Source organism: Lichenostomus cassidix, chromosome W, assembly GCF_008360975.1.
Source record: "Lichenostomus cassidix isolate B80296 chromosome W, HeHo_3.0, whole genome shotgun sequence".
NCBI classification, from domain to species: domain Eukaryota; kingdom Metazoa; phylum Chordata; class Aves; order Passeriformes; family Meliphagidae; genus Lichenostomus; species Lichenostomus cassidix.
The window spans coordinates 11,731,807-11,759,375 of NC_139510.1; the positions used below are offsets into that span (position 1 = coordinate 11,731,807).

The 27,569-nt window shown below is 45.4% G+C and overlaps 3 long non-coding RNA genes across 4 annotated transcripts in view; all 3 read right to left on the reverse strand.

Moving 5' to 3' along the window:
- Positions 1–27,569, reverse strand: part of LOC146425500 (uncharacterized) — an 865,580-nt gene that overhangs the window by 151,445 nt on the left and 686,566 nt on the right. The window lies entirely within an intron of this gene.
- LOC146425501 (uncharacterized) overlaps positions 1–27,569 on the reverse strand; it is a 191,808-nt gene that overhangs the window by 133,786 nt on the left and 30,453 nt on the right. The gene's annotated exons all lie outside the window — the stretch shown is intronic.
- Positions 1,737–19,137, reverse strand: LOC146425502 (uncharacterized). Its single transcript, XR_014846530.1, has 3 exons — positions 18,781–19,137; positions 3,829–3,926; positions 1,737–2,215 (listed from the first exon to the last, which is right to left on the reverse strand). It is a non-coding gene; the product is annotated as an uncharacterized LOC146425502 (long non-coding RNA).

The window sequence follows — 27,569 nt, forward strand, 5'->3', positions numbered from 1 at the left end:
TGGAAAAAGCTAGGCTTCTTCCTTTTATGTGCAACAACTGGTGTATTATTCCTTCCTTGCTTGATACCCTCTTTTATTCAGCTAATTACTAGCATAGTCCAAGGGATGCAAGTAGTAGCAATGCCTATGCACCCAAAATTTGCTATATCTAGAACGGCACAAAAGATAATGGTGTTAAAGAAACAAAAAATTATGGAAGACTACTTTGAAGAAGTAAAATTGATTTATGAAAAAAATGAGTAAATAATGAAAGTTAAAAAACAAGAATTATTGCTCAAGCCAAATGATTTATAATAAAGAAGAGGAGGGATTCTGATAAACACATATTATAGTACTGGCTTTTCACAAATATTAAAATGAATGCTATGTGTATAATGTTAATTCTTACAGAAGTAGCTTTGTTAAAAAGATATAGTTGTTTAAGAATAACTAATGCCTTTATTTCTGTTACTAGCTAAACTTGGACATAGTGGTGAAATAGCTGATAAGGTTATTTTAGAATACTTGTGGTTAATTTACAATAACTGAAACAACTAAACCACCTGCTTGGTTGGATAACATCTGAGAAACAGGCGTGACAAGGACCCCTGCCACTGACATTTCAACTATCAGCAACTGTCACCTGCTGAAACCACAGAACAGGGGGCCATTGTGGGGGCGATACATGACCCTCAAGACCACAACCAAGAGGACTGTGCATGCTCTAAAAAGGCGGATCAGAGGAGGGACCATGCTTAGAAGTTCCTGGAACATGCAAGCTACTTAGGAGAATGTTTGAATATGTGTAATTGTTTATGAATATGTATTTGACTGATGCAATAGGAAGGGTATGTAAGGAATGTCACCATTGGTAACAAGTGTGCCTTTGGCTAAGGCTAAGCACTCAGCGCTGTTACTTTTGCTTTATTGCCTTTGTCCCCTATTGTCCTTTATGAAACTTTTAAAATTCTAACAGAAGAGTGAACTTCATTTTTCAAAAATACTAGGCAAAACTTTTAAAGAAAAAGAAGAAAGACAGAGAATATATAGAAAAGCACTTGCACAGAAATTCTTAGAGGAATGTTAATTTCATTTGCCTTCTTGGGTTTTCTCTCCCCCAGTGGGATTTCTGTTTACTGGTTTCTCTGGAGTTGTGTATGGGAGAAAGAAGAACTGCCTCTGCCGTGCCTGTGCCTGGTCCCACTGCAGCTCTGGGATGCTGGCTCTGGCGGTGGAGTGAGGAGCAGTTCACTGTCTCACCAGGGCAAGGCCTGACCTGCCCCCTCCCCCCCCCCACACACACAGGCATCTCAAAGTGTCTCAGAGATATCAGTCTCTCTAGTTTTTGGCAGTCAACTCCATGGTTCAAGATGGTGACTAGGATTTCTGTAATGTTATTTTTCCCTGATTGTGATTTAATCGGGTTTTTTCTCTCCTCCCCTTTTGTTGGGATTTCTGGCAAAGAGAGCAGAAAGGAAAGAGGAAAACATACTGGGATTCATATAAATGGTAACTGACTAGGACTACTGTAGTTGTTAGTTTTCCTTGCTTGTGATCTAATTAGAGTACTTTCTCCTCCCCCCCCCACTCTTTGGTGGCATTTCTAGCAGACAGCACAGAAAGGAAAGAAGAAAGCTGTCTTGGTTTGAGACAGGTATCTGCTAAGAAAGGTGGAAACCTCCCTCAGAATAGAGAATGTGAACCCCCTCCCCTCTGAATTATTATAACTTTGGAATCAAGGGATTTCAGGCAGAGAATGGGAAAAGGAATAACAGGTTTTTACTAGTATCTATAACAAAGTAAACAAGCAGCAACAACAGCAGCAGGAACAAACAAAAAACAGAAACCCGGTGACAGATGTTCCTGGGCTTCCAAGCACTTTCCCGTTTGGTGTAGTCACAGTCACAACCAGCAGGGGCGCTGTTGAGCTCCCAGACGGGTAGGGCAGATGCGATGACTCCCAAGCAGCTGCAGGTGGCACTGTGGCAGGAGGTCAGTTCCTCGTCTCACGTGGGTAATGGCAGGTGGGCTGGGCAGCAGGACAGGGCGCAGCAGGGAGCTCAGAGCACCGAGCTGGAGCGGCAGGGCTGGCTCACCCGGGCTAGCCAGCAAAGGTGGCATTAACTCCGCAGTTGTGTCAGAAGCCACGGTGCGTTCTGACAAGCGGGTGCAGGGGCAGCGACAGCCGGACTCCTCCGAAGTTGCTGCAAACATGCAGCCAGGGAGGCGCACACTTCTGGCAGGGAAAAAAGGTTGAAATCCCACCCCTTTTCCCAAGCAAGAGCTCACCCAACCAGGAGGAGTAGGCAATACACAGCCAGACGTCCCGCAGTTGCAGCCAAAAGCAAACAGCAGCTTCCCTCTGACCCTTCCGGTGTCCAAGGAGCGAGTAAAGTCCCCAATGGCCAGAGTGCCTCCTCCCCTTACCACACCTTAGCCACAGCCTTTCTCTCTTACAAAAGAGTTAATGGCCCTGAGCACTGGCTCATTGGTTCCCTAGTAACAGGGATAGAGAAAATTCTACCTCCCCCCCAACCTTCAACAAAAGCATACTCAAATTCATATAAATGGTAACTGCGATTTCAAATTAAAAGCATCTTTCAGCTGCAGAGCCTAAAGCTTGGCATATTGGTCCATGATCTCCAGCGATTTCTTGAAGGCAGTATCTTCCCTCTGTGGGGCCTAGCATTCCTAAACGCTAGACAAACAAATATACATGTAGTAACAACAGTTAGAAATGTGACAGTCACTAATAGAATTTACTAGGTCTTAGCGCCTTGCTAGAATAGCCAGCCATCCTTTTAAAACCTTTTCATTTGCAAGATAAAAATTTTTTTCTCTGATTTACATATGGTTATATTCCAATTTTGCAAATTTAGATTTAAGTCCATAAGCTAATTATTAATGAAGCCATTGTTTTATTTGCGTGCGTTAAAAGGGTACCACTCTTCTTTCTGGTTTACTTACCCTTTTGCATCTTGTCTTGGTTTGAAAGACAGGTGTCTGCTAAAAGAGCTTGAACCCTCCCTTAGGACAGAGAATGTGATTTCCCCTCCCTCCGAATTATTTTAATTTTGAAATCAAGGGCTTTCAGGCAAAGGTATGGGAAAAAAGGAATATCAGTTCTTTACTAGTATCCATAAACAAGCAATAACAATAATAACAACCACAAATAGACCCAGAAATCAATAGCAGATGACTTTTTAGGCTGCAGAGCACTTTCCCGTGTGGTGTAATCACGGTCACAAGCAGCAGGGGCGCTGTTGAGCTCCTGGTCGGGCAGGGCAGGTGCTATGACTCTCGAGCAGCTGCAGGTGGTGCTGCAGCGCAGGGTCAGGTCAGCCTCACGCAGCTGGTAATGGCAGACTGAGAAGCAGGCAGCCAGGCCGCTCGGAGCAGCAAAAAGCAGGGTGGCAGGGGCAAGGGGGCTGGCTCTCCCAGGCTAGCCAGCGAGGTAGCAAGGATTCTGCAGTCATGGTCGGCACGGTCTTGTGCGGCAAAGCGGGGCAGGCGGCAGGGACAGCCGGACTCCCCAGCAGCTGCTGCGAGAAACGCAGCCAGGAAAACGTGCACTCCCAATGGAAAAGAGGTTGAATCAAAGCTCACCCAGCCAGGAGGTGAAGACAGAGCACAGTTGGATCTCCTGTGGTCGCAGCCAGAAGCAAAGAGCAGTCCCTTTCCTCCTGGTGTCTGACTGATGAGAGTGCCAGTTCCAACAGCTGGCTGCCTCCTTTCCCTGCCCCACCCAGCACACCCTTTTGTCCCTTACAAAAGACTTGATGGCTCTAATCACCCAGATATTTGTTGCTTAGTAACAGGGATGGAGAAAATATTCCAATGCCCCCCAACCACCAACACATCTGAAGCCATATCTGCTGTTACAATTATTACAAGGTTCTGCTAGGATAGCTGCCTGATCCAGGAACAACACTGTGGGTAACACTGTTCTGGAAACACAAAAAAGTATACCATTTAATGCATATAAATTTGGAATTTCGTGTTTTGTTTCAGCTTTTAACGGATTTACTGTTTATTATATTGTCCAATATGGGTCTTTTGTGTTCCTCTTTGTCTGGAGTTAATTTTTATTCACAGAAGAGAGGAGTCTCTGGCCATAAATCTCACAGTTGCAAGGGCAGTCAGCAGTTCTTCTTGCTTCTGTGGCTTGAGTGGTTCCTTGTCTCATGTCTGGATACACTTGGCTTTTTATCTGTTGAGGATACACTTGAATATTCAAAGTTGTAAATGATATCAAAACAAACTTGCACAATTATAACACATGTTGGAGCGGGGAGAGGGATGAATCCTTGCTCCCTCCACCCCCCTTTGGAAATTCTTATAATATTTTCTGCTTGCTAGTTTTATTTTGCAACATAACCAATTCTGTTGCCCTTTGCAAGCAGGCAAAGCTTGGATTTGAGGGGAAGACATCATCCACTACTTCCCCTTAGCAGTGTTAATTTGCATTTCTAAGTCTGCGCTCTTGGCTGCCTGGAACAGCCCAGGCAGAAGCTGAGAGGCACACACAAAATAACCATTCAAAACAATACTCAATTGCACACACTAAAATCAAACAGACACCCAAAAGTTATGTTTCAAAAATCTTAGCTACTTTTTCATGATCTTCTCTATATGATCTTGCAAGCTAATTCCAGGACCCTAAATTTGCTACTGAAAACAGCACCTTAAAAGTAACCAGTCCTTCCATTCTGGTGGCTTACCAGAGAGGGGCTTGAATCACTCCACTTACCTCTTTCCTTTCTTTTACTAAAGGGTCACCTTTAAACTTTTTCCTAAGTGTGAACTTCTGGGTATTCCTCCTTGTGAAGATAACTTTAAACCCATATAGAATTTTGTAATCGCTAAAACTTGGCACAAAGAGAGGACCTTATACTCACAAATGTGAGCTACACACACACAGGAGTCTTACAGGGAAACTTATTAGCACCACGCTTCCCCAAAAGCAGCTTGCAAACTACCAGTATACTTTACAGAACTGGCTTCAGGATTTCAGCTTGCCAATTCTGCCTTTTCACAACAACAAACCATGCAGAGAGGACTGGAACCCCTCAGGGACTTGAACCCCAGAAAACAACACAGAGATGACTGGAACCTTCTGGGGACTTGAACCCTAGAACAACATTGCAGGTATCAGACCTACTTTTCCCAGTGATTTAGGGGGGCTAGAAGTTACTAATTTAGGAGAGCTAGAAGCTGAATAATAATATTTTGAAACTGATTTAGGAGGCCAGAAGTTGTATAATAATTTACTAGGAGCTGCTTGTTGAAAATAATATATCATTTGCTTAATGATTTTGTGCCTGCCTAGCAGAAGGGAGGATGCAGAAAAGAAGGCCAAATAATTGATAAAAATCACCCATTGTGACCGAACATCCTGCTCTCAGACTCCAGAGCTAGCTTAAGTCAGCTCTAAGGTTTGGACTTAGAGCAAAAACCAAGGGAGCATGCACAAGAAGACAGAGTGAAGAGTTTATCCCAAAGAATACTCCGGTTACTTTATCATACGCCCCTCGAAGACCACTGACTTAATTAATTAAGTGACACTGCGAGCATATTTAAATGAACTTTGAACTCATTATAATATGAAGCGGGGATAGATAATGAATATGTATAAGGGCATTGTGTAACTTCATGCATATGTAACCTGGAACCTAATATAAACCTAGTGAAGTGCTGCTGATGGTGTGCATGCCTTTGGAGGGGCTACGCCCCATGCACCCCAGCTGGAATAAAAAGCATATCTACTTCATAACTTTCTGAGTTGCGGAGTCTATCCGTGCCTCACCAGAACATGGGGGAACCACACTTCCCCAAAACCATCTTGCAAACTCTTGCAGGACTCCAACCTGCAATTCTTTATTGTTGAGACTTGAACTCAATGCTCTTTAAAGCACCCAAGCAAAACCCTGCTCTAAAACATTTTGCAGGACTCAAACCTGCTTTTACAAGGAAACCTTGGGTTAAACATCTTGCAAGACCCAAACTTGCTTTTTACAAGGCAAAAACACTTTGCAGGACTTGAACCTGCCTTTTACCACTAAAACTAACTGCTGTGCTTTGGCAGGACATTACCCCCCCCTCTTTCTGCTCAGTTGCAGAAGATACATTATTCCAGTTAGGTTAACAGCCTGGCAGGGGTTATCTCTTAGCGCCTGAAAGTCTAAGACCTCTAACCTTAATTCCTATTTTGGAATGGAGAGGGGATGTGAAAAGAGAAACAAAATTGTACATGTTGACCAAACAAGGCACACTTTTATCCTATAAAAAGATGCAAGAATTTTCACAAAGGTAGACGCTTTTCTACACGGACACTGGAGCGTGAGAAAGCCTCTCCCCAGAGTCTGGACGCAGCTCTGTGGTAACTTCTTGCAGGATTGAGGGAGGATTCTCATGTATCCCAGCACCACAATTGGATTTTGGTATGATCATTGGTTTCCTAAATTGTATTCTTCTTTGCTAGCAATAATAATAATAAAAAGAGGTACCTTTTGCACGCTGCATTCTTGGCTATTCGTATCTCCCTATTTTGGGCAATATATATATATTTGTTTAGCTATGGTTAGTTTTCCTATATTGTGTAGTATATAAGTTGTTTGGCTCCTTGTTCCATTCTCTCTTGTATCTAATAAACAGTAATCCATTTTATATTAGACCTAATTGGCTGTCATTATAAGAACTTGCAAACAAGACCGGGTTTCTAGGGTGCTAGTTGCTCTAAATAGGTTAACTGCCAGTTGTCATAGGCCTAGGCAACCGGTAAAAATCTATCGACCCTCTGTCTCCATTCATAACTTTTTTGGCCTAGCTGGCAGGATAGATGGCAAATGATTTGAGAATTGAGAGTAGGGAGCTAACACATTATTTACGGTGGCACAATATTCATATTGACACCAATGATCCCTGGCCCACAGATAACTGGTTTCAGTGAAGAAACATAAAGGAGAAAATAGATGAAAAACGGGGATAATTGTGTCCCGGGTTAATGATAAGACTCTCTCTCCTCCGAGAGAGAAGGGCCCCGACACCCCCTCCCCCACCCACAACAGAACCTCTTAGATGGAAGTGAAGAAAAAACTATTTATTTAACAAAACCACGCAGAGTGCCCTACAAGGCACAGGGGAAGGGGAAAAACAAGGTGAAAGGCAGTTATTCAACCTGATTAAAAAGTCCTTTTCTCAGACGCAGTCCCTCTCCTCCTCGCCCCCACCCGGGGCCGGGTGGAGCTCCCTGGAGAGCTCTGCTGTCCTCTGGCCCTCCTGGGTCTCCGGGTGGCAAAGCAGATCGAAGAGAAGGGGTCCAAACGAGGAAAAAAGAAGAAGAATGGAAAAAACGGGAACAGAGCTCACTCCGACCCCCGTCCAGCACGCAGTCTCTGCCGGGCGACGAATCCTCCCCCGGAGCGAGGCTTGGAGAAAATGTTTTCAAAACAACCCGCGTTTCTCTCTGCGGCTGGGTGCAGTTAAAGAGACAGGACCACACATTTTTACACATTTGTTTCTTTCTTGGGCATATAAGCCAACGATAGGGGATAAAGGATTATCATATCATCAATCCAAGACAAATTGAAAGACACCAAAGGAAAGGGAATTATTTGTCATGTACTTGCCCTGTGTTTAAACTCTGCTTGGGGATGGAGAGAACAAATGATAAAAGAAAATGAGAAATTGATGAATGAAATACAGAGATTAAAATTGGCACAATTATCCCTGCAAGGCCAATATAACCAGGCAAAACAGGGGCTAAAAGAATCTAATAAACATGCAAAAATGTTGGAGGAAAAATTTGAATTAACATTATTGCATATTCCCAAAACTATGGATGTTAGAAAAATGAAAAAAATTAATAACATCACCTGAAAATTGGGATGGTGATATCTGGGAAAGCTCTGATGAAAATTCTAATGAAACCTCTGAATTAGATTCAGATGAAAACACAGAATTTTCACCTTTTAAGGAGGAAGAAGTTCCAGAATTTAAAATGAAACCCATAATAAAAACCGAGACAGCAGAGGGCCTGCAAAGGGGGGGAGGGAGGGGGGGCAGTGAACTACAACCAAAACAACCCCCTATGATCCCCTGCAAATGAGAAACACTAAAGAAAAATACTCGAGAAAGGCGGGGGAAACTGAAACAGAATATCTATTGAGAGTTTGCCTCACAGGGGGAGACGATATATTATTAGATGGCTCAGAAAGCTACAGGTTCTGGGGTACAAGAGTATTTTTGCACAATGGACCACAACCCCCTAACAAACTGCACTCCATCACCGGCAGGCTTACTGGGCAGGTGGAATGAACCAAATGGACAGGGGAAAACCAACTTCAATCCCTATTCACTCAGCAGATGAGGTCACAATTGCAATAGCAAAAGCTGCTTGTATCCAAGCAATGCATGACAGGGCAGACAGAGACATCCCAATCTCTGCAGAGATAGATCCTGACAGGATGCGGCCTTTGATACAAGGGGCCCCGGCCACCTTAAAAAATTACTTGGTAGAGAGACGAAATGAAATCAGAAACAATGTAACACACAACAGAACACTAATGCAAAATCCACAAGCATCATGGAGACACATCCCGACATAGGCAGATCTCTCACATGATGTAGCCTCACACACAAAAGAAATAGGGTGGGGTATAGAACCAGAAATCGAATCAAAGAAATTTCCTGACGGCGGGTGAGAGTAATGAAACATAACCCATCCCCCCCCCCCCCACCCCCGAGAAAGGGAATAATCCTAACCGACCTGACTCCAGCAGAGACTAAAGGAATGAGCTATGGAGAAAAGATCTCACTCTAGGCATTCCTAAGACTTTAATGAGGAGTCAGCCAAACAATGCAATAGCAGACCTCATTCAATTTGCAGAAAGGATCAAGGAACAAGCAATTAGCAGTTCAAACACCACACAAAAAACAGGAACTGCTTCTACCCCCAATCCATTTGCAACTCAAAAAAACTGATAAGCGCTGGAAAGCCAGGGCAGCCAAACCAGGGCTTAGACACACCGATGAGATTAGCCCGCATCTATATTTGTCCGTAGGGCCAAAATGACAACCGTCGAAATTTTTAATTGACACAGGAGCGCAAATCTCTTTAATTACTTTGGCAGATGCTGCAAAATTAAACTTAAGTTTTAAAAAAAAGGAAAAAGATACATTTAACTGGTTTTAACCAAGACAGCACCACAGCTCACCTAGCAAAAATCTGGTTGTGGTTACCCAGAGAAAAAAGGATGACAGCTCACATTTTTGCTATCGCTGATCATGAAGAGAGCATTTTAGGATGTGATATTCTTCAAGGAAAAGTATGGCAATTACAAAATAGTACTATTTGGTCTTTTGGGCCTGCAGAAACCTCATGCAGTAACCTTTTTGGGAAAAATAGAAAAATAAATCTCATAAAAATGGCTCCAATATTGCCTGTTTCTGCTGTAACTAACACCAAACAATAACCTATACCTCTGAAGCACGGAATTGACTCCACAACTCAGATAGTTATGAAGTAGGTATGTGTTTATTCCAGCTGGGGTGCATGGGGGGTAGCCCTTCCAAAAGCATGCACACCCTCAGCAGCACTTCACTTGGTTTATATTAGGTTACAGGTTACATATGCATAAAGTTAGACAAAGCCCCTATACATATTCATTACCTATCCCTGCTTTGTATCATGAGTTCAAAGTTCATTTAAATATGCTCACGCAAGCACAGTATCTCAGATTAATTGTGGGCAAGGGTCCCTGTGGCTAGCACAGGTCTTTCCCACGAGAATTTTCTCCTGTGTTTTATAAACAAAGATAAAGTTTGGATGTTACTAAAAACAGTGTTTCGAGATTTGGACAGTTCAGGCCTGGCCAATCAGGCCTAGGGGGAGGTTTCTGACTGACCAATCTGGGTGGCCACTGAAAAATCTATATAAGTTGGAATCAAAATAATAAAGCTCTCTTTTCATGCCACGCTGAGAATCCGGGTCTTTTTCTCTGCTAGTGGCTCAACAGCGACAGGTCCCAAATGATTAATGAGAGCGAAATCGTTAGTCTTCCTCACTATGAACTCTTCACCCTGTCCCCTTGCGCATGCTCCCTTGGTTCTTGGTCCAAGTCCAAGCCTGAGAACCAACTTGTACCAGTTCTGGGGTCCGAGGGCAGGATGCTCAGTCACACTCAGTAGTTTTTCTCAATTATTTGGCTCTCTTCTCTCTATCCTCCCCGATACTAGGTAGGCACAAAATCATTAAGCGAATAATAAATTGTCTTCAGCAGGCAAATATTAGTAAATCATTATCCAATTTCTGGCCTTCTAAATCAGTTCAAAAGTTATTATTGTTATTATCCAGTTTCTAGTTCTTTTAACTTAATAATTTCTATTTTACCCTAAATCACCTCCTGCAGCCAAACAAGGAATTAATGTGGTAATTAACAACTTAGAACAGAGAAATATCATATTTAAAACACATTCTGCTTTCAACTCCCCTGTCTGGCCAGTAAAAACAACAGATGGAAGCTGGAGATTAACAGTCAATTATCGAAGATTAAATGCTAACACAGGACCCCTAGCAGCAGCCGTCCCCAACATAGCAAACCTCACTTCCACACTGCAGGCTTCTGCCCGCGACTAAATGGTTGTGCTAGATATAAAATACATGTTTTCCATGGTACCAATCTGAGAGGAAGACAACCCAAATTTGCATTCACTTGAGAAGGACTACATTACACGTTTAATCAACTGCCCCAGGGCTATAAACACTCGCCCACTATCTCCCGCAATGCTTTAGCAGAACTCCTTCAACAAATAAAAATGCCAGAAGGAGTGCAAATGTATCAATACATTGATGATGTGTTAGTGGGGGGTAAGGAAGAAAAAGCAGTGAGAATTGCCGCACAGGACATATGGAATAAATTGAGCGAGGAGGGAATAGAAGTACCTTTAACCAAATGCCAGGGACCTTCTAAAGAAGTAAAGTTTTTGGGGATTTAGTGGGTTTCAGAGAGAGATGTAATTCCAGAGGAAACTGTTACAAAATTAGACACCATACCTACCCCCATGACTAAAAAGGAGCTGCAGCAGATCATGGGTACTCTGGGGTACTGGAGAAAGCATGTTCCCAGGTTTTCTATAATAGCAAGGCCCTTATATACGCTAATGAGAAAAAATCAAGCGTGGGAATGGGATGATGTTCACCAACAAGCTCTGCAAACATTAATAGAGGAGCTAAAAACTTACCAATCCCTTGGTCCAGTTCATCCCAGTGATCCCATAGTAGCTGAATGGGGTTTTGCTGAACATGGAACTTACTGTGACTTATTGCAAAAGGGACCCCTGGGGCCAAAACGTCCCCTGGGATTCAGCTCCACAGCATTTAAAGACACTGAAAAAAGATATTCCAACTGGGACAAACGGACTTCTATCTCTTACCAGAGCTCTCAAACAAGTAGAAAAAATTCAACAGCAACAGCCTATTAAAATTCAAGGACCTTTTAATTTTCTAGCTAGTGTGAGGAAAGGCTGTGCTCCGTCTGAGGGCATCGCACAAAGACCCACAGTACACAAGTGGTATGCATACCTTTCAGGAATCACAGACCAGATGGTTATCACTGAAGGGCCAACAAAGCCTACAAAGTTGCAAATGACTATCATTCTAGACGCACTGGCTCTACTATATTGTCCTGGATTAGAGACAAATTTCTCTAGGCAGAGAGCGCTCCGAACAAACACCTGCCCCGAAAGCCAAGGGCTCTGCCTCCCCCCAACACAATTTCTTAAATGAAAGTGAAAAAAAACCTATTTATTTAACAGAACACGGAGAGTACGCTACAAGGCACAGGGGAAGGGGAAAAGGAGTTATTAAACCTGAGTAAGCAGCTGGTGAACTTTAGTGTCCTTTTCTTCAGACATAGCTTCCCCTCTCCGGGGGTCCCTGAGAGGCCTAGGCAGAGTTGCTCCAGTAGCTCCCTGAAGGATTCTCATCTGCCGTCCTCTGGGGATCCTTGGGTTTTCCGGGCGAGAAAGCAAATCGGAGACAAGGGTCCAAAAAGAAAACGGCGAAGAAGCAATCCCAGGGAAAAACTAGCAGCCTCCACAGCAGCCAATCCCAGGAGTGTCCTTTCCTCCCCCTCTCTCCCCAGCAAAGAAGTTTGGGGAAAAGTTTCAAAACAACTCACGCTTCTCCCAGCTGCTGAATGCAGTTAAAGCTACAGAACCACATTTCTGAGCATACAAGTGAACGATAGGGAATACAGGATTATCATAACATCACCCCAAGACAAACAGCCATTCAAGAGTAGCCCTATATCAGATGCCCGTGCATTTACCCCAAATTCTGAGGTAAAAGGTGTATGGTTTACTGATGCCTCAGCCAAATGTGTTGATGGTAAATGAAAATACAGAACAGTGGCTCTGAATATTGAAACAGGAGAGGAAGTGATAGAAGAAGGTTTAGGAAGTGCACAAGTGGGAGAATTGAATGCTCTGTTACTGGCAGTAAAGGAAAAGGCAGAAAAAGTATATGTGGACTCCTATGCTGTGTGGGCTGGAGCCACACGGTGGATGCGTCAGTGGAAAGCATTGAATCAGCAAGTGAATGGAAAAGCAGTTTGGCAGAAAGAGGATTGGGAGTGGCTATTAATACAAGCTCAGAATCAGAAAATCCAAATAGGCTGGGTTAAAGCGCATTCAAATGACCAAACACTGCAGTCATTCTGGAACAACAAAGTAGATCAGCTAACAAAAATAAAAAAGATAAAAAGTGATGAAGTAAAGCACCCACAACACTGGTACAGATTAGCAGAATTTTTACATTGTAAGCTAGAACACACAGGCAAAAGCACTCTCTTTTTTGCAGCACAAAGTAGAGGGTGGCCAATAACCAGAAAGATGTGCAAAGACATTTTCACACAGTGTCCACAATGCCAGCTGAGGCTCAAACAAAATCACCCAGATCAAACACCACCCTTACACATCAAAGATAATAAGGCACTTTGGTCAACCTGGCAAATAGATTATATTGGACCTTTAAAAATATCTAATGGTTATAAGTACATACTAACAGGGATTGAAGTCGTATCTGGGCTATTAAAAGCCACAAAAAGCAGACAAGCCAACACAGAAGCCACTATCTCAGGACTCAGTGAGTGGTTTTCTAGACTTCCTATCCCAGACTTTATACAGAGTGACAATGGATCACATTTTACCAGCACAGCAGTACAAGATTGGGCCAGGAAGGAAGGTATCAAATGGATTTTCCACACACCTTATTAACCACAGGAAAACGGGATGGTGGAACAGGCCAATGGTTTACTAAAATGTTACCTCAAACCACAGAATTCTAACTGGCACAAACGGTTATCTTCAGTGCTGTACCAGATAAATAATAGGTATGGGGTGATGGGTAGCCCGGTTTCATGCGCTTTCTTAAGCCCTATGTCTTTCCAAACAACTCCACATGACAAAATTGAAACCTTCCAAAATAATCTAACAGTGGGCCAATCAGTTATGGTAAAGCTACCCCAAATTGGGATTGTACCAATGATGCTAACAAATACCCGAGGGCCCATGGCCTGGGTAGCTACTGATTCTAATGGCCACCAGCATAAGATCAGTTCCCGAAGGGTATTCCCCACATTTTAAACTATAACAAATCTGGTTTCGCTCTGGGCAAAACCCTATTTCCTCATTGAAGCCTCGCAAACCGTCCCTACACTGCCCCCATGTGACAGCAGTGAAAATAGCGACGTGTTTGCAACTAAAGACAAAAGAGGGAATAGCTACTCTCAGGAAAACATGTTTATCACTATTTAAATTCTGCTGTTTTAGTTTCTTTAATAACCTTAAATATTTAATATACTCACCAGATCAAAGACTAAGGGTGTACCCCTGACGTGAAACAAGAAATGCTCAAGCAGAAGGAGAAAGAACTATTTGCTACTTACACAGCTGTGAAAACTTAAAAAATTCCTGGACTCCTAAAGACAAACAACATCCATTCCACATACACGGAAGACCACATGGGACTACACACCAACCAGTAAATCCGTTGTAATCAAAATGTTAATGACAATGCTGCTTATGTTTTTATGCCTACAGGTCACTGTTTTTAGCAATGCTGAATGTTATGTCAGCCACCCCGATAGAACCTTGCAATTAGTCATTATAAAAGGGAAACCAGAAAGAAATGTCAATACTTCCATGACTCACTCTAACCTAACCCAAATAGAGCAAATTCTATCTAACCCATGGAAAAGAAACACCCATCTCAAATTAATACAAGCTGTAACCTTAATAGCCAAACGAAGAGATTGTTGGATCTGTTCTCAATTCCCTACTCACTCAGATGAAGGTACTCAGATGATGGGAATTCCCACACCAAGTATATTTTCTAATGGTATCCCTCTTGCCAAAATATTGCTCCTTCTGGGGGAAAAACAGCTCACACCATTATAGATCAGCAAATCCTAACAATAGATATGGTGACTGTGGGAACCTCCTGTATTCACAGATGTCTAGAGGGACCAGGAGTGACTTCACACCAAAAAATGAAGTTACCTGAATGTAGCCGTGGTGTCAGGGTAGGAATCTATCCCAAGTGTCATTCATATCTGGACGTAACTAAAAAAGGCATTTTAACCACACAATGGTGGCCTATTCCAGACAGCATGGGATACTATTGGCTTTGTGGAAATCAAGCTAGAAAAGCTCTGCCCCCTCTGTGGCAAGGAATATGCACCATCGGTACAGTTGTCCCAGAGATAGACATTATTGACAAATCAGAATTTCCCTGAGGACACCTACAATCTTTTATAACAAGATACAGACGAAATTTAAATCCCTTATTTGAGAGGCCTACTGGATTTCATAGATTTGTAAGAGGGTTCTTATCATGGATAGGAATACCTGAATTAGAACAAGCGATAGTAAATATATCTGGAGTTATTGAACAAATAGAAAAATGGACAGATGATGCAATCAGTGCCTTGCAACAAGAAATTACCAGCCTCTCAAAGGTAGTTAAGCAAAACCGAATAGCTTTGGACTTGATATTAGCCTCCAAAGGTGGAGTATGCAGAGTCATCAACACAAGCTGCTGTATATATGTAGATCAAACCCTCAGAATACAGACTGATCTAGAGGAAATTAGGAAAAACACTAAAAGCTTACATGAGATCCAGAAGGATCAAGGAACAGATGTATTTGACTGGATAACCTCATGGATTCCAAATCCAAGTGCAATCATGAGGAAACTAATTGGCGTAGTTATTGTAGTTCTAACATTAGTAATCGGGATATGGATCATATTTCAAATTTGCAAAATTGGAATCAACAAAATATGTAAATCCAATGATAATCAGCTTCTCTAAAAAGGAGAAAACCCCAAAAGGAATAAATTTAACTTTGTTCATGTAGCATGAAAATTCTACTTAGTACTATTGAAGTACTAAATGATTTGACAGCTTCAATTCATGTCTATATATACTTTATAGTTTTCTACAAGTATTACTTTAAAATATCTATGCCTTTACTCTGTCACAGTGGGAAAAGGGGGATTGCATCCTAAATATAACCTAATCAATTTAAATTACATATCTACCTCTTCAAGTATTAAAATACCAATTAGAATTACATCTTAAATAAATGAAACAAATGAAAATTCATTGTATACCCTGAGACAATCAAACCAATTATATATATATATGTGTGTGTGTGTGTGTATTTGTTTACATTATTATAGAATTGTCTAAAACTTGATATGTTAACATTAAACTCCATTGAAAAAGAAGACTGAACTGAAAAGCACAAGAGGAGTGAAAGGCTCACCAACCATTTACTGGACTCATTCAGTTGCCACAACCAAGAAGCTACCTCCACGGACTCTTCTTTATACTTGATTTTCCTATACTCTTAAGACTCAAGGGGTGGAAAACCATCTACCCTACATGGACTAATATCAACATAAATGACTTATTAAATTGTCTCCAATTACTACGGACACTCTTAAGTTAATGCCATATTTTATAATCTCTTAGTTGTTACTACTAATTTTTTTTTAAATATATATTTTGTGTTATATAATCTACTACATGAACCCATAAACTGAAGCAACAGCAAGTGCTTCCTATTAATATCAATAACATAGCAAAAGTTCTATTAAAGAATAATACAATTTAGGAACACAATGTATACTAAAATATCTAATAATAGTATGTATATTAGAAAAGTGAGTACTTTTATAGCATGAAGGAGAGAGACACCTGCACTGTCACTTCATGAGGTAAAAGTAGTGCCTTTTGGTCACAGGGGTGGAGTGTGGCATGACGTGTCCCCCCCCATCTTTCTGCTCGGTTGCGAAGATACATAACTCTGGTGGGGTCAACAGCCTGGCAGGGGTTATCTCTTAGCGCCTGAAAGTCTAAGACCTCTAACCTTAATTCCTATTTTGGAATGGAGAGGGGATGTGAAAAGAGAAACAAAATTGTACATGTTGACCAAACAAGGCACACTTTTATCCTATAAAAAGATGCAAGAATTTTCACAAAGGTAGATGCTTTTCTACACGGACACTGGAGCGTGAGAAAGCCTCTCCCCAGAGTCTGGACGCAGCTCTGTGGTAACTTCTTGCAGGATTGAGGGAGGATTCTCATGTATCCCAGCACCACAATTGGATTTTGGTATGATCATTGGTTTCCTAAATTGTATTCTTCTTTGCTAGCAATAATAATAATAAAAAGAGGTACCTTTTGCACGCTGCATTCTTGGCTATTCGTATCTCCCTATTTTGGGCAATATATATATATTTGTTTAGCTATGGTTAGTTTTCCTATATTGTGTAGTATATAAGTTGTTTGGCTCCTTGTTCCATTCTCTCTTGTGTCTAATAAACAGTAATCCATTTTATATTAGACCTAATTGGCCGTCATTATAAGAACTTGCAAACGAGACTGGGTTTCTGGGGTGCTGGTCGCTCTAAATAGGTTAACTGCCAGTTGTCACAGGCCTAGGCAACCGGTAAAAATCTATCGACCCTCTGTCTCCATTCATAACGTGCATACCGAATCACCATGCAATTGCGCTTAAACTAGGTGTCGAAACTCAAAATCACAATTATAAACACAGTAATATTCAACCCTATTTCGGTAGTTACTTAGTGTGGCTAGCACAGGTCTTTCCCATGAGAAATCCTTTTGTGTTTTATAAATAAAGATAAGGTTTGGATGTTATTAAAAACAGTGTCCCAAGGCTTGGACCGTGCAGACCTGGCCAATCAGGCCTAGGGGGAGGTTTTTGACTGACCAATCTGGGTGACTTTTGAAAACTCTATATATATAATGAAATTAAAACAATAAAGGCCTTTTCCTTCTTGCCACTGAGAACTGGATTCTTCTCTCTGCTAGCAGCTCAACAGAGACAACTTAGTTACTTTTCACATGTATTAAATGGAGGATAGCATATTACCGTCACTAGTGATTTGTTTTCATTATCCAATTATACTAAAAACCTTATATTAACTCTAAAGTAATGTCTTTATATTAAAAAAAAACAGGGATCTTGCTTTGAACTCACTGAACTCCGGTAACGTGCGGTCTCCTCTTTGTACAGATTCTCTCTCATGGGAAACTTTCCCTTATCTCGTTATATATGAGAAAATATAGATAAACAATATGGGAACAGAGAATGTTTTGGAATAGGTGTTGACACACCTCAGCCCATCACCCCCAGGGGTGGGTGACCACTGGCCAATCCGAATGCTTTTCTCTGAACTATAAAAGTCAGTTTTTCATAATAAAGTTTCTCCTTTGCTTGATCATCGTGTGCTTTTAACTGAGTTTCGCTCTGTTACCGGTTCAACAGCAACATCTGGTGACCTCCAATGTGTACTACACGCGCCGCTGAGAGGTACAACCGCACCCCTTCCCCATCCCTGCCCGCCCGCCCGCCTGGCTTGGGGGTCGGAAGGAAAATGAACTTCCCTCCCCAAAAGACAGCCTTCTGCTGTCGCTCCTGAAGGACCCCTGAGGCGGTCCGAGGGTCAGGTGGAGACAGCGCCTGGTCAGTGCCCTGTTAAACTGGGCTGTGGGCCATGGCTTCTCAGAAGTGTTGGAGGCGGAACTGGACTCAGTTCTGGGGCTGTGAGTTGGGGGCGCGCTCTAGGGAGAGCTGGTGTATGGAAATCCAAAAACTGTGTGTTTATATCGTACATGGAGGCGCATCTGGGATTCCTTAAAGGAACAGAAAGCTCATACGGGAGAAGACAATCTCTCTGTCTAAATTCTTTGCTCTTGGCTAACGAGAGCCGGTCTGAGTCCCCACCCCGAAACGACCCGGTCATGGCGGACGTGTCTGTGCAGCACAAATATATCACGCCACAGGACTACGTCCCTCCTAAGTGCCCACATCCTATGGATCACCTGACGGAGATGTTGAAACAGGAAAAGAACCAACAGAGTTTCGCAGTTACCACCTCCGCACCACCCCCGGTTCCTCCGCGAAGCGCCCCGGCGCCTCCCCCCGGGCCAGAGCTGCCAGCACAGCCCAGGCAAGGACAGACCCCGGTTCCGTCTGTTCAAACTGCAGACTCGGGGATGCCGATGCTAGCATAAACCGTGTGACCTGGCATGGCGCAGCCCGAATCACGAGTAGCCACTGCCCCAGCCGGCCTTTTACAGGCTGCAACCGCGCCTGGCCCAGAAGGAAACCCCCTCCCATCGGCTGCGTATGCGCTGATTGGTTCCTCCCAGACAGCGGCCGCGGTCCTTCCTGGACAAAACCCCCAAGCGCCAGCTGCGCAAATACCTGGGTTTCCGCAGGCGTCACCCCTCCTCTCAGACTGGCTTTTAATGGATATCCTGAGCCAGCTCACCGGGATCCGCCAGGACTTGGCGGAGACCCGTTTGCAAGTAGCCCCCCGCCTGGGGTGGGGTGGCCCAGAAGTGTCTGCTCCGGCAACCCGGAAGGTGGCCGGGGTTCATCCCGTGGCGACAGCGGAAGTGACGGCAGGGACGCAGATGGATTCCGGGCAGGATACGCCTGTCCCAGCGATGGTTCCGGTGGCAGAGGCGACCCCAGCGCGACACGCCGATCTGGCTGCTTCTGTGTCGGTGCAGCAGACGATTTTAACTGATGCTGTGCCAGTGCAACCAGGGGGGCCCCGCAACGTTCTACCTGCATCCACTGCCTTCTCTGCACTCCACTCCGAGCTCCGCCGCCATGCCGTCTCTCGGCACAACATCTACACCCAGCAAAACTCCGTCATTCATGATAGGGCTCATGGAGAAGCCCCAGTCTGATGACTCAGACAGCGAATTAGATGAAGTGCCTGCTCTAGGGCGAAAAGCTGCAGTGGCAGGGCGGCGAAAGAAGCACCTGCTTCAGAACTGCCCTTGGACATTCCCAGACTGTATGGTAATGGTGCGCCCAAGGAACCCCTAGCATTTCTGGGAATTGGTAAAGTTGGTCATGCTGGAGGCAGGAAATTGAAATCTTTTAGAAAAAATAGGGTTGCCAGGTCAGACAAGAGACCCTGAAGGGAATTTGGTGGCTGCTACAGCACCTCCAGGAGATGTACCAGCAGATCAAGGTGATACTAACACCCCGCAAGGGGATGCCCAAGCCTTTCCTGTGTTCAAGGCTCCCCCGAATTTGGGTCAGGAACACAGGCATGACATCATGTCATGGAAAATGGTGCAAGACTTGCAAACAAAGGTAGCAGAATATGGGCTTTCCTCTCCTCAGGTCATGGAAATTATTAGAGTGATGAATAGTGACCTGCTTGCTCCATTCGATATTAAGCATTTGGGTCAAGTTCTGTTTCAGCCTGTGCAATATGCAGTTTTTGAGAATAACTGGAGAAAACTGGCTGAAAAACATGCAATGCAGAATATGCACTTGCCTCCTGACGACCCTAGACATGCGGTTGGGGTGCATGTCCTTATGGGAACAAATTTTTTTCTAGCCCCAGCATCCAAGCTACTTGGAATCCTCAGATCCTGGAGCAGGACCAAAATATCGGTATGGGAGCCATCATAAAAACCATAGACATGGCTGCCCCAAAAACACGGTATTCGAAAATATCTCAGGGGCACTCTGAGCTTTTCCTGACTTTTGTAGAGAAGCAGCCCTGGAAAAGCAGGTGGAAGATGATTCATTGAGACAGATATTGTGCAAACAGTTGGGAAGAGACAATGCCAACAATGAGTGTAGAAAGATCATAGATGCCCTACCAGGGGAACCTACACTCGCAGAAATGGTAGAAGCTTGCTTCAAGGTGGGATCAGGGAACCAAAAGAGGTCTGCCTTGGCTGCACTTCTACCGCCTGGTCAGGTACCCCCTGACCATGGACAAAAGCAGCCCAAGGCCAGGAACAAATGGAAACGAGTTAAATCAAAGCAGGAGGAAAATTCGGGAACTGGAATTCCCCAGTGTGAGACATGTGGTAGGCCAGGTCACTGTTCAGACTATTGCAGGTCTAAGTACCATGTAGATAGTCGACCTCTGTCGGGAAACGTGAGGAGTGCAAAAAGGGGGAGTTGCCCTCCAATGCAAACGTTCCCCCAAAACAGAGCGATGGCACAGGCCTACCCAGTCAATTTGGAGACGGCACCCAAGGACCAGCCCGGGTTGATGTCTACACAGCAAGGACAGTCGTCCTAGAATCTGGTAGCACCCATAGGGTTCCCTTGGATGCACATGGACCCCTAAGTCAGGGATTCAGTGCGCTGCTTGTGGGGAGGCCTGATGTCACCCTCCAAGGGATTTTTGTCCACCCAGAAATTATAGATGCTGACTTTACAGGCCAGATTCATGCTACGGTTTCCACGTCAAATCCCCCTGCCACTATCCCTGAAAAGACTCACATTGCTCAATTAGTGCCTTTTGAGTCTTGTGTCTCCAGGGCAGAACAACAAGTTTGAGGAGGTAACAGCACTGAATCGCCGGAACTTCCACAGATCTGCTGGACAGCAGACATTTCTAGTCAGAGGCCACAGATGACATGTACCCTCGTCCTGCCAAAAGCACGTCCATACCGTATTCGGCTGCAAGGTTTGATTGATATGGGTGCTGATGTAACGATTCTCTCCTCCTCTTCATGGCCTCCTTCATGGCCTCTAGCCCCTGTGGGATTGGCCATTGCGGGGCTAGGAGGAACCACACAGAGCCAACTGAGCGAATGACCTGTGTTGGTGAAAGACTCGGAGGGACATATGGCCACAATTCAGCCGTATGTTACTTCAGCTCCAGTTAACCTCTGGGGACGGGACGTGTTGGCAGCCTGGGGGGTGTGGATCGGGACAAATTTTTGATATGGTTCACTGTGTGCAAAGGCGCACCATATTCTAAGCTATCTCTGAGATGGCTGTCTAACACACCGACATGGGAACTGCAGTGGGCCTGGCCAAAAGAGAAATTAGTCACCCTTTGTCAGCTGGTTTGTGTGGTGGTGGATAATACCACCTCAGGAACTGCTGGGGAGCTGAGTGGTTCCAGTACAGCAGGGCTTCACTGGTGGGAAACATCCTAGTCCGAGTAACATGATAAGTCCCTCCCCAAATTATGTAAATCCCCCTGGCTGTAACCTAACCCCTGACTCCATCCCTCCCTTCTCCCATTGGTTGTGGTGTTCCCCCCACCTCCTCTCCCCTGATCCCAGGTGATCCCTATATCTAGGGACACGTGGGGTTCTTCTTCCTCTTTCACCCTGGAACCCTCTGGAATAAACATCTGGAATATCCAGCTGATTGAGCCTCTGGATTCTTTGTCTCTGGTAACGCATGAGCTATCCAGCTCTCTGGGTGAGTGAGAATATGTGCCTTACACGGGCATGGGTGTGAGAAGGGTCTTTCTGTACAGCACCAGCGCAGTGCTGGCTGGAGTGATCTCTCGACAGCCTTAGAGACACTTTCGGTAAACACAGAGGCCTGATTTCCACCCCTCCTCCCCCCCTGCGTTAAGTGGCGCTCGATACAGGGACATAAAAAATCCCTGAAAGTGTCTCGGAAGGCTTTATGCCATAGATGTCACGATCGGAGCAGCTACTTCCCTCGAAAACAGGTCTAAGTTTTATTAGATCTGTTTAAAGAGGCAGCCGAGAAATCTCCGTTTGTCTGGGACAGGAGAAATCGGCTAAAACCAGAGAACCACGCCGAAAGATTTTTTTTCACACTCTTGGAAGCCTCGAGGTGGTAAGTGAGGCTTTGCCGGAGTGAATTTTTCTTTTTTTTTTTCCCTTTTTTTTCTTTCGGTGTTGGGAAGAATTTATTTGGGGAATATGGGTGGGAAGTTAACCCGTCCCCAATCAGAGCTTTATACCTCCCTTAAAACCACCCTTAAGTCAGATAATTCCCAGTTTTCTAAGGGGAATTTAAAATCTTTTGTTCGATGGATTTTTAACATCTTTCCAAATGTTTCTGTAGTTTCTGTTCAGTCTCTTAGTTTCTGGGATAAGATCGGGGAGAAACTGATGGTTCTCACGCAGTCTGGGGATCAAAGAGTTGCTAAATTCCTCCCTTTGTTTGTAGTGATTTATAAGTCTGTTAAGAACTCTAAGACTCAGTCAGTTCTGCCGAAAAATTCAGACCCTTTTTGTGCTGTTTCCCCTGTGTCTGTTCCCTCCCCCGCTGTCCCTAAACCCCCAGAACCCCAGGGGGGAGAAGCTCTCTCTCCCCTATCCCCTGCTCCAACCGGGACTGATCACCCCGGTCCGAGCCTGTCCCTCACCCTCCTTCCAGCAGCCCAAAACCTCCCTACCTCGACTTCATGTTTCTTACAAGATGGTGGAAGCCACGTGTTACCCCTTTCTCCTGCGGGACAGGACCCGGCCCACGTGGCACAACAAGCCGGGGTGCTTTGTTCATATCAGTTTAAAACTCCCGGGTTAGCGTCGGGCCCTCCCCCCGCAGTATCGGCTGTCCCTGCATCGGCCCTGCCCCCCGCGGGGAGCTCCCACCCGGGCGCGGGTCCCTCCCTCGTTCACCCCCCCCTCCCCGGCGGTGCTACTCCTGCGGCCCCGCTCCTCCCCGGTTCCCACGGCAACGGGGCCAGCCAGCGATATAGGAGGAGCCGTCCCCGCTGTGCCCGGTACCGGCCTTGGGCTGCCTGCTCCTCTTCGGAAGAGGAGAGCAGTGATTCTGAAGAGGATCCCTGGCTTGAAATACGCCGGCAAGCCGCGCAGGACGGACACTGGGGAATAGCAAACAAAATCTCTGTCACTGCGGCCCCAGTGCATTATAACAGGGCTGGAGGGAACCCCCGCTGGGACGCCCTCCCATATGCACAGATAAAAGAGATGTGCAAGGCGGGGAAGGATTTTGGGCGTGACTCCCCTTACTTTAAGAACCTACTCCAAGCTACTTTTGCTGCAAATGTGTTAGTTCCACATGATATAAAAAATCTTATGGCATGTCTTCTGTCACCGGGGGAATACATGCTGTGGGACAGAACTTGGAGAAAACAATTGAAAGACCTCCTCCAGGTATAGCACAGAGATCCCAACAGGGCTCACATAACACTGGATGATCTTTGCGGGGAAGGAAACCTGGTTAAACCCCAGGATCAGGCGAGACAATTGCCTGAACTGATTTTAGAAGATATCAAAAGAGAAGCTGACAGGGCTTTGCTCTCAACTCCCTCGGACTCCACTCCCTCTCTAAATTTCTCCACCATAAAACAAGCAATCGATGAGTCCTTTATAAAATTCTTCGACAGACTAAAAGAATCAGTTGAAAAGCAAGTTGGGAATTCAGAAGCCCAAAAGGAGCTGCTGCGTGCATTAGCTATGGCAAATGCTAATGAGAGTTGTAAAAAAGTCTTTGGAGCCCTCCCTCTAGATCCACCTCCTACCCTCGATCAGATGATTGAGGCTTGCACCAAATTAGCATCCCCTGAGGCAAGTATAGCCCAAGCAGTTTCACAAGGGGTAGCAGAAGCACTAGCAGCATCACAGAGAATACCTCGTAGATGTTATAATTGTGGAAGTTTTCAACACATGGTCAAAGACTGCACTGAACCAAAGCGTGTTAAGAGAAATACTAACAAAAATACTGAGGCTGTACCCCCAGGCTGTCCCTGCCAGCATCACCATCAGAAGGACCAGGGAAACGGACAGCGAAGCGCGGCACGGCTCTGCGCAAAGACAAAAATCTTACGGCCGTCTCTCCCTGCCCTGCAACCCCTGCCATGGACTGTAACTGCACACCGCACAGCGGAACAGACAAAAGACTCCGTCTTGTAAGTACTGATACACACCACTTCCGCAATGGAAATCAACAACACATATATGTAAATTTTGAAAAACCTTTTGATAAGACTGTGGACATCTTGGTAGTCGGGGACACTAAGCACGGTCCACCTGAACTTTCTATTTTACCTGCGGTGCACAAAGTAGACCCCAGTGGACAAGTACAAATTTCTGTCTCCTGTAACAACACTCCCTGGTTTCTATCAAAGGGTCAGGTGGTAGCACAAGCTATCATACTACCTGAAAACCACCCCAGGTGCCACAGAACACCTTCCATATGGTGGGCAGAGGTTGTGGGCGCGGACAAGCCCATGATGCATTGTAAACTACACAATGATAAATCCACTGCTTACCTGACGGGGATGGTAGACACAGGGGCCGATGTAACCATCATTTCTCGAGCAGGATGGCCCCAGGACTGGAAAACCAAACCAGCAGGCGGGAGAATCACAGGCATAGGAGGGTCAGCAACTTCCCAGAGGAGTACAAATAATATCATCATAGAAAGCCCTGAAGGACACACAGCCACCATCCGCCCATATGTAATTGACTCTGGTTTTACCCTCTGGGGCAGAGATCTCCTTACCCAGTGGGGGACTCAGCTGGTAATCCCACCTCCATCTCAGGATTTCTAGCTGGGGCCACTGGGAGACGCTCCACCCCGCCCCTTACCTGGAAGACAAATAATCCAGTCTGGGTGACCCAGTGGCCAGTAAGCAAAGAGAAGCTCAGCGCTTTAGAATCCCTGGTAGAAGAACAGCTTGCCAAGGGTCACATTGTACCATCTAATAGCCCTTGGAACTCCCCTGTCTTTGTCATACGGAAACCTGGAAAAGACAAATGGAGGCTCCTCCAAGACCTCAGGAAAATCAATGAAGTCATTGAGGATATGGGACCCCTACAGCCTGGCCTGCCCTCGCCCTCAATGCTTCCTCAGAATTGGAAGCTTGCTGTCATTGACATTAAAGACTGTTTCTTCACAATCCCCCTACACCCAAGTGATACTCCTCGGTTTGCTTTCTCCGTGCCATCCCTAAACCAGGAAGCCCCCCAGCGCAGATACCACTGGTGTGTGTTACCCCAGGTGTATTGGTTTGAAAACAAACCAGTGGGAGATCACAAGTCAAGATTGAAATTAAAAATAAGTGAAATAATACAAGGAAAAGCACTGACAAAGTCAGATACAACCTGACACCCTGTTAGGGTGGTAGTAGCAGTCCAACTGAAGTAGTCCAGTTGAAGCGGTGATCCTGTGAAGGTCTAGTCTCCAGCTGAAGATCCAGTGGTAGCTCTGGTCCTCTGGGAACCCAGTAGACAGGGCTAGCTCAGGCAGTTCCAGGGCCAGGTTATATCCACGTGGGAACACCTGGTTCCTTCCTCCTGGGCAGAGCATCCCACAATGGGATGAGATAAGTCCATGAGTCACACGGTGGGTCCCTGATGGCCCATTGTCTGTCATCCGGAGTGGGTCATTAGCAGGTGATAGCAGCTAACGGCCCACAGCTGGTGGTAATAGAATACTTAACTACATCTATATTGCAACCTAGGACATTATCCACCCCTTATTCTATTACCATCTACACAGTTCTCACTTAAGATAAGGTCTCCTTGTGGTACACAACAGGTTTCCCCATCTGCCTTCATCACCCACCAAGTATAACCAGGTTCTTGGGCAAAAACCACTCCACGGATGGGTTTGCCTTTGCCTGAGGTGGGACTAATCCAAACAGTCTTTCCTAAAAAACCTCTTACGTGTACCACAGGGACTTTATCTCCATCCACTGTGCGCAAAGGTTCGGACTCGGCAGGACCGGCTCGACTGATAGAACCCCTTGTGTTAACCATCCAGGTGGCCTTTGCTAAGTTCAGTTCCCAATTTTTGAAGGTTCCCCCGCCAAGTGCCTTCAAAGTTGTCTTAAGTAGTCCGTTGCACCGTTCAACTTTCCCAGCAGCTGGTGCATGATAGGGGATGTGGTATATCCATTCAATTCCGTGTTCTCTAGCCCAGGTGCTTATGAGGCCATTCTTGAAATGGGTTCCATTGTCAGACTCGATTCTCTCAGGGGTACCATGTCTCCACAGGACTTGCTTTTCCAGACCCAAGATGGTGTTCCGGGCAGTAGCATGAGGCACAGGGTAGGTCTCTAACCATCCTGTGGTTGCTTCCACCATTGTTAACACGTAGCGCTTTCCTTGGCGGGTTTGGGGAAGTGTGATGTAGTCAACTTGCCATACTTCCCCATACCTGTACTTTGACCATCGTCCACCATACCACAGAGGCTTCACCTGCTTGGCTTGTTTGATTGCAGTGCAAGTCTCACAGCTGTGGATGATCTGTGAGATGTTGTCCATGGTCAAGTCCACCCCTCGGTCACGAGCCCACCTGTATGTTGCATCTCTCCCTTGATGACCAGAGGCATCATGGGCCCAACGAGCTAGAAATAATTCTCCTTTGTGCTGCCAGTCCAGATCCACCTGTGACACTTCCACCTTGGCAGCTCGGTCCACCTGCTCGTTGTTACGATGCTCTTCATTAGCCCGACTCTTAGGTACATGTGCATCCACGTGTCGAACTTTCACGGTCAGCTTTTCTGCCCGGGCGGCGATGTCCTGCCAAATCTCAGCGGCCCCGATGGGTTTTCCTCTGCGCTGCCAGTTAGCCTTTCTCCAGCGATCTAACCATCCCCATAGCGCGTTGCCTACCATCCAGGAGTCAGTGTAGAGATAGAGCCTTGGCCATTTCTCTCGTTCGGCAATATCCAAAGCCAGTTGGATGGCTTTAAGCTCTGCGATCTGACTCGATCCACCTTGTCCCTCGGTAGCCTGTACAGCTTGTCGTGTGCGGCTCCACACTGCAGCTTTCCATTTCCGATCTGAGCCTACAATTCGGCAGGAACCATCGGCGAAGAGGGCATAGCGTCTTTCACTCTCCGGCAGCTCGTTATACGGGGGTGCTTCCTCGGCACGTGCTACTTGCTCCTCTGCTTCTTCTGAAGATAATTTAAAAGTCTCACCTTCAGGCCAGTTTGTTATGATTTCCAGAATCCCAGGGCGATTTGGGTTTTCAATACGGGCGCGCTGTGTGATGAGGGCAATCCATTTGCTCCACGTGGCATCAGTGGCATGGTGGGTAGAGGGAACCCTTCCCTTGAACATCCACCCCAGCACTGGCAGTCGGGGTGCAAGGAGAAGTTGTGTTTCTGTGCCGATCACCTCTGAGGCGGCTTGGACTCCTTCGTAAGCTGCCAAGATTTCTTTCTCGGTGGGAGTGTAGTTGACTTCAGACCCTCTGTAACTTCGACTCCAGAATCCCAGTGGTCGACCTCGGGTCTCTCCAGGCACCTTCTG